Source organism: Talpa occidentalis, unplaced genomic scaffold, assembly GCF_014898055.3.
Source record: "Talpa occidentalis isolate TD23 unplaced genomic scaffold, MPIMG_talOcc4v2.1 talOcc4.4, whole genome shotgun sequence".
Taxonomy (NCBI): Eukaryota; Metazoa; Chordata; class Mammalia; order Eulipotyphla; family Talpidae; genus Talpa; species Talpa occidentalis.
Genome location: NW_023604295.1, coordinates 55,772,592 through 55,779,767, shown reverse-complemented (window position 1 = coordinate 55,779,767; position 7,176 = coordinate 55,772,592). Strand labels below are relative to the sequence as shown.

Here is a 7,176-nt window from a genome sequence, read left to right as displayed (position 1 = left end):
CAGGGAGAGCATATGAAATAAATAAGCCTTTCAGAGCCAGGCGTGAGTGGAGCATGCTAAGGGTTTGCACAGTAAACATTAACTCTATCCCTCACTTTCACAAAGATGCCTCCTCTATTTGCTGATAAAACAAGTCATCTTCTGGGTATATGTTTTATTATTGGAATAAAAAAGTAGAGTTGCTTTTCATGAATTCATATGCACAGGGAAATTATTTCTCTAATATAAAATTCTCAAAAACAGGCTGAAAATGCAACATGGAAGGAGCTGAGGGGCATTGGGGGGGCATATGTTCCACCCAGAGAGAGAGAAGCTGTGCACCCCATTAATGAGTGGGGCCTGGGAATGTAGACCCAGAGTGTATTGATCTTCTTATTTAATAGAAGCAGGAAATACAGATTTAAAAAAAATGCAGGATCTCTTCTTTATGATTCTTTTTCTTTAATAGTGCAACTTGATCAAAACTTTGTGTCTATCAGGTAAAGCCAATCCACCTTGGCCCATTTGCCTCCCATTTTTTATTATGTCATACTCTGAATGTTGAAGGATTCTTGCAGAATTCTTGCAGATTGTTATTCGAGGTCATTGTCCTTGTGCAGTGACTGGAAGTGCCACATCTTTGACCTTGTCATAGGCCTGTGTTCTCAGGGGATGTCAGGGAGCTGGCACAGGCTGGGCAGAGACACAATCTTCTTTATCTCAGCAAAATTGCTTTCTTGGGGTCTTTATATTACCCAAAGGTAGAAGAATGACTGGTGTCTCCTGCAGGCCATTTCCACACCTCTCTCTAGGTGGACATTAAAGAAGAAATACCAACCTTTTTTCCCTAGTGACTGCATGGGAGAGATGACAGACCAGTGGCTCTGGGGTAAGCCGCTGAGACATCCAGGCCATGCCTCTCACTTTACACTTGAAGAAGGTGAGAGGCAGAAAGCACTGGTGAGCTCTCTGGGGCCCACAGTTCATCAGAAACAGCTAATGGATGTGGGCCTAGGCCTCCTTCCACACCACATAGTGCCGTGTTTACAATGCCATACTACCCCTGCCTCCACCATGTACACCCAGACCCTGCAGCCTGGATATCTGGAGATTAAATGGGTATTGGAACTGCCTAAATGTCTGGAGTTCAGAGCTGAGGCTGGAGGAGAGGAAGGCCAGAGGGAAAAATGAGGTGGTGGAAATTTGGACCTCTCCCATTTTCCTCAGGATGTAGGAACTCATCTGAGTTCCATCCAGAAAAGGGTCCATTGCTTATTTTGTTGTCTGGGTCTGGGGTCAGGCCTGGAATCTTTTGGGCTAGGTCAGGAAGATTCGACTGTGGGCAGGCCAGGTGAAGGGACTCCAGCAGTTTCCACAGAGCTGCTCTGTAGGCTAGCGTGGGAGAGAAGCACTGGTGTCACAGTCACTTAGGCTTGCTTTATGTGAAGGATTTGCTTCCTCTGATGGAATATAACATCCAGGCAGGAAAAGCATGGCTTAAAGAATTGCTTATTCTATGATTTCTAACTTGTCCATTTAGTCTAATTAAATAGCTCATTCTTCTAAACTGAGATCTTCAAGTCTCTATCCAACAACAACCTTTAAAAAAAATTGTTAAGGAGTGGATAAATGTATGAATTTACATATTTTTCTTTTCCTGTTTATGAGTGGGACGTGTGAGGGAAAAGTAACAATTTTTGAGCTCCTAGTTATAGTCACTAAACACCTTTATATACCTGATATCATAAGCAGGACTCAAATCACTTCTAGGAGGTGTGATTTCTTTTTCGTTTTTTTAGGTAACAAATGTGAAGGCCCAAGACAGTAAGATACAGAATTATAGGCCCTTGCTTGGAGGGTCTGTCGCAGCCTCACCATGCTCACAAACCCTTGCATAGCACCCGGTGCAGAACCTGTGCTCAATAAATAGTTGCTGATAACGTTGTTTTCCAAGGTGAAAGTGCCAGTGAGTGATGAGACCTTCGTAAAAGATGAAAAAAGACCTTGTGGGATGAGGAAGAAAAGGCTTGCATAATTAATAGTGAAAAAAGAACTGACTTTGATTTATATGTCACAACATCTTTTTTCCAAGGATTTTGAGTTCTTTGACAGTTATTTCACTTGTCTTTTCACCAATTCTGACAAAATTCCTGGTGTGTGAGTGTACATGTGACATTAGAGGATTCAGTAATGGCCAAACTCGCAGCTCAGGGAATCCTCCACCACCCCCCCTCACCCCCACCCCCCTACCCCCCGCCGCAGGCTCCTGTCTCTGTGTGCCTCCTTCCTGTTTCCCAAGGGATCAGGGGAACTGGAGACTCTTCTCTACCTCCGGGGCAGGCCTTTCTGCCTCCGGCTCCACCCCCATCACTAGCAGGGATGTCATTGAACTCAGCAAGGAGGGTGAGCTCAGATTTCACTTCCTACTCTCAGAAGATGGAGAGAAAACAACTCAGAAAAATTGTGCTGAGGTATTTAGACGACGCAGATGGGGACAGCCCCCCAATCTGTCTTCTCTTCAAAACTCTGACCTTTAGTGTGTACGTGGATGCTTAGAACATGCAGAAAATTGAGCAGAAAAGAAGCAAAGTCACAAGTAAATATTTTACTGAGCATCTCTGTATTGCTTTTATTACCAGAAAAATGGCATAATAATAATTTTAGCTATAGTTTTAGAGACAAGCTTTGCCAGTATTAGCCTAATATGATATCTGGTCAAAATCATGGAGCGAAAGTTACAAGGAAAGTGGCTTTAGAGTCATAACACTTCTAGGAGGTTTCTGTGCCTAAACTGAAGCTCCACAGACCTGTGAACTGGAAGCCATAGGAAATTCACATGAGATGCCTAAGCATACGCTTGCCACAACCAGCCTTGAAAGCTTGTATGAGACGCAGAAGTCTTGATTAAATGCAGATGACAAGGTGTCCTGAGCTGATTTTCTCATTTAACATTAGACTCTCTTGATTTAAGCAGCTGAATAAGAAACGAGACATAATTGGGTCTGCTTATAATTAGACATATATATATATATATTTATTTACTAGTTCCACTGAGATATTGCTTAATTTTCATTAATGCCGCTGATCTTTTTCTTTTCATAGAACCACGTTCTTGTTAATCTTGCTTGGATGCAGTTAATGGCGCTATGTTTAGTTTATCTTTCTGTTTCACAGTTACTTCCAGTGTAGAACTGATTAATTTACATTTTTCATTGCTCAGGACATCCTTCTCAATGAAAATTCATTGATAATGTCATGATTCAGTATACTTTTGGGTCAAAAAAGCAAGGGATTCGTTCAGAGGAGGAAATGAAAGGAAGCTGCCTGTAAAATTTAGTAGCACAGAATAGTGTTGTTTCTAACGAAGGGCAAAAGCTCCCACTTCATGATATCATTATGAGTTACCATGGGCTCTCTTCATCACTCTCTGCTTCCTCAGAGGCAGATGACAGACTAAGAACACTCTGGTATAGTTAATTACATTTCTAAACAGCTAACAAACATAAACAGCGGAGCATCTTTTAATGGACTGTGACATATTGATTCCCCATACATCTCTGGGCAAGTTAGGAGTCAGAAGCTAAACCACTGACATATTAGGGCAGTGCAGTTCTTCCTCCTCTATGCAGAGTAAATAATATTGTAGGCATTAAAGACTTAACAGAAAACTGGGGCTTTAAGTGAATTTGAGGCTTTTAATCAAGCACTCGCTGAAGCAAGTTTTTGCACTTTGCCCAAAAGACTTAGGTCAGATGGCCCTGCTTAGCATTTGATTCCTCCTTGAACTGGGCATTATCCACGGGCACATGAGTAGGCAGACAAGAAGTATGAGAAGTCTCTTCCGATTCACAGCATGTCTCCAGCTACCTTCCTCTCCACTCCCCCGCTTTCTCCATCCACCCAAGAAGACCGAGGGAGCAAAGAGTAATCGTTTTAGAGAATAGAATGGGCTGATTACAGTATAACCTAAATCTTATCAATCCCTTCTTTCCATTTATAAAATGATATTTACTAAATCTCAGTATTTTTAACATCTGTCTTCACCCCCATGCTCTTGGGTTTAGTTTCTGCTGGTTATTAGCTTACAGACCACTCGAAGTTCTTAATCGTATTCTGTCTAGAGTGATTGGAGGACCTGCTCTTAACACAATTTTAGAAGTCTTGAAAATCAGCCACTGACATGAATGAATAAATGGATGAGCTGAACAACGCTGGGAGGAGAAGAGGACAACCAAATCCCTCCATGTGCACCAGGGTGAGCTCCTCGTCCATCTTCTGTTGCTTCCAGTAAGGGATAAATAGGACTATCCAATGCCTTCCTTTGACATTAATGAATGAATGAATTATATTGTGATAAAGTTGAAATATATCAATGTATTTGTTTTAGGGGTTGTAGGTTCAAACCTCCACAGGTATGGGTTTATGTCACCTTCCGTCCTTTGGTGATATATTTTTTTAAGATTTATTTATTTATGTATACAAGAACTGGGGTACAGGCCCGAAGTGTGGGGCTGAGAGACAAAGTGGGGAACAGAACTGGAGGAATGACTGAAATACACTGCTGAGGGGAGCAGAGGGTGAGCTCCTCAGGAGAGGTCTGCTGTGCCATGTGGGTAGCTCCCTGGCTGGGGATCGAACTCATGCTGCAGTGGCTGCGGGTAGCTTCATAGGTTGCATCTTAACCCCTTGCGCCACCAGGGAGGCCCCATCCTTTGGTGGTGGTAAGTGAACCAGGTGGTGGCCTCGTAAGCAGTTGTGCTTAGAATGAAGCTGTCTGCATTGTAGCTGCACTTGTCATATTATTTTATGCTCTTATTTTGTGTTCTATTTGCTTCTTTGACAATAACCCAACATAAGCAAATATATGTTCCGGTATAGGTTATACTCATCTCTAGACAGTCATGTTAAGTTTTCTCTTCCTTAATATTTAATAAAAAAAGGGGAGAGAGAAATCATTTACACTGCTGGGAAGGTTCTATTGGGCCAGGCACTATGCTAAGTAGTCCACAGTCATTATGTACTTTAATCATCACATTTAATCTTCATTTCACAAACGAGGACACAGGGGCAAAGGCAAGTTAGGCCCCAGCTCAGGGCCACACGGCCGCTGGTGGAATGCATGGTGAGGGTGCCTGTGCACCTCGCCTCTCCCGGAACTCCTGCACCAGAGAGGCAGCTCCGAGGTCTACCAGGCGCTCAGGAAGATGATGTCCAGAAGCTCAGGAAGCATCACAACTCGGGAGAAAGAAACTGGTAGCAGAAGAAACTGAAACCTCCTTCTTTGGAGATGGAGAATAAATGTGCTGAACTATCCTTTCTGGCACTAATGACTGGGCTGCTGAACACCACTGCGCTATTATTGTTTTCCAGGCTGACACTTGGCCGGTTCTTTCTCTTCTTTACTTTCAGGCTAGTAATTAGATTTAAATCTCTGACAGCCCTCTAACCATCACCCCGGGGGGTTCTAGGTTTCTTTACTATTGCTTGCAAAGATTTCATTTTAAAAAAAGCCCTTTGAAACTGTAAGTAAGTTACACTCAGCACCAGTGTAAAATCTATTCTCTTATTGAGTCTTTTGAAGAACACATGCTGCTCTCTCTCGCCTCACCTTGAGAGCTCAACCCTTATTTTTATCTCCAACTTGAAGAATAAAACACTCAGGAGAACCAGAAAAGGTAGACTCATAAAATGTTGTTTTCCTCAGCACCAGTGTCACTGTGAGGTTCATTGGCCAGTCTCCAGGCGCTTGGAATGCGTTGACTCAGGAATTTTGTTTTGCTTTGTTTTTAATATTCATTTTCTACATGTAGTGAGAATTATTGTGGTGACTTTGCTTCTCAGAGGAAAAATAAAGAACTGTTCTTTGTAGGAATTAAATGAATCTCGACCTCAGCACCGGGTTGCTAGGAGCAAGGCATTTGGAGGCACGGTTTCGCATCGAGCTGTTTATCCACCTTCGCTCAGCTCTCCTCGGACACCCACACTGATTTGTGACAGCGATGAAGAGGCTGTGATCGTGGAAGACAGCTTTTCTCTGTATAAGGCTGCCTTACCCAAACAGGGCCCTTTAAATCCATTGAGGAACCAGAGAGGTCATATAAATAAGTAAAGGGCTCAGGCGAGGATGCTGGTCTCATCAACACATGTTAAAGCGCCCCAGTGGCCTCCCAGGGGACCCAGTCACTCAAGAAAAATATGTTTGTCGAAGTTTTCATCATTTTGTATTATGACTCCTGTGGAAAATCCCAGTTGCTTTTGAGGAGGGAGGCAAACAGTTTGTGGATCTCAGTACTAAGCCTGTTCATACGGAATGAAAAATGACTCACGCCAGAGGGCCAAAGGATGAGATTTGGTACCTATCCCAGTCAAACCCTTTGGCAAAATATTTTCCAGGAGACTATATTTAATACTTTCCCAGAGAGATAAAGATAATACGAGTATTTAATTTTACTAAATGGGATGTTTTGAAAAAAACTGAAAAAATTTTTTGTAATTTCAGACACAATTCTTTCAGACAATTAATAAATGTCGCTATCAATCAGTTTAAAGCTTAAAGATTCCACAATTTTCTGACAACTTCCTTTGGAAGGAAGTGAGAACACTGATATTTGTTGATGTTTTCAAATATATTCCCGTGTAGAATCCAGGGCAATATTTTCAGCTCCATTTACTAGTTGTTGTAACTAGAAAAATCCCTGTTGATAGCTATGCACATAGCTAAAGGTATGAGGAGACGTGGGCTCTATAGAATTCGGGATAACCAAAATTTTTAAATATCCAAGATATATGCCTAACCAATTCAACCTTGAGAACTGAACACCTGATAACATTGCAATGAAGAAAGGTTTCTTTGGGTAACTAAATATATGCATCCTCTAACCTGCAAAAATGAGGCTTATGAGCATAATATTCTAAAACTGTCTGGTTGTGTAGGGGGTGGAAAGTCCCTGGAGAGTGAGCAGCCTTCCTAGAACTGCTGCCTAAGAGGCGGGGTTGGATCCACAATGGGCTCTCACCCAATGGAGTGAGGCACAACGGTGAGGGAAAGAGGTATATATCGCAGTGGGGAGAGTGAACCTTCCAGAACTTTCCGGTTAGGCCCTAGCCTGAGAAATATATTTCCCCCACAGAATCTGTTATCTATACAATAAATAGTATGACTGTGAAAGTTCACTTCGCCTATAATGCAACTTAAAT

General features: G+C 42.3%; 1 long non-coding RNA gene across 1 annotated transcript; it reads left to right on the top strand.

Annotated features, from left to right (window-relative positions):
- Positions 1-2,411: 2,411 nt before the first annotated feature.
- LOC119256831 (uncharacterized) lies at positions 2,412-5,874 on the top strand. The gene is made up of 3 exons (XR_005127897.1): positions 2,412-2,575; positions 4,101-4,234; positions 5,849-5,874. It is a non-coding gene; the product is annotated as an uncharacterized LOC119256831 (long non-coding RNA).
- The last annotated feature ends 1,302 nt before the right edge of the window (positions 5,875-7,176 follow it).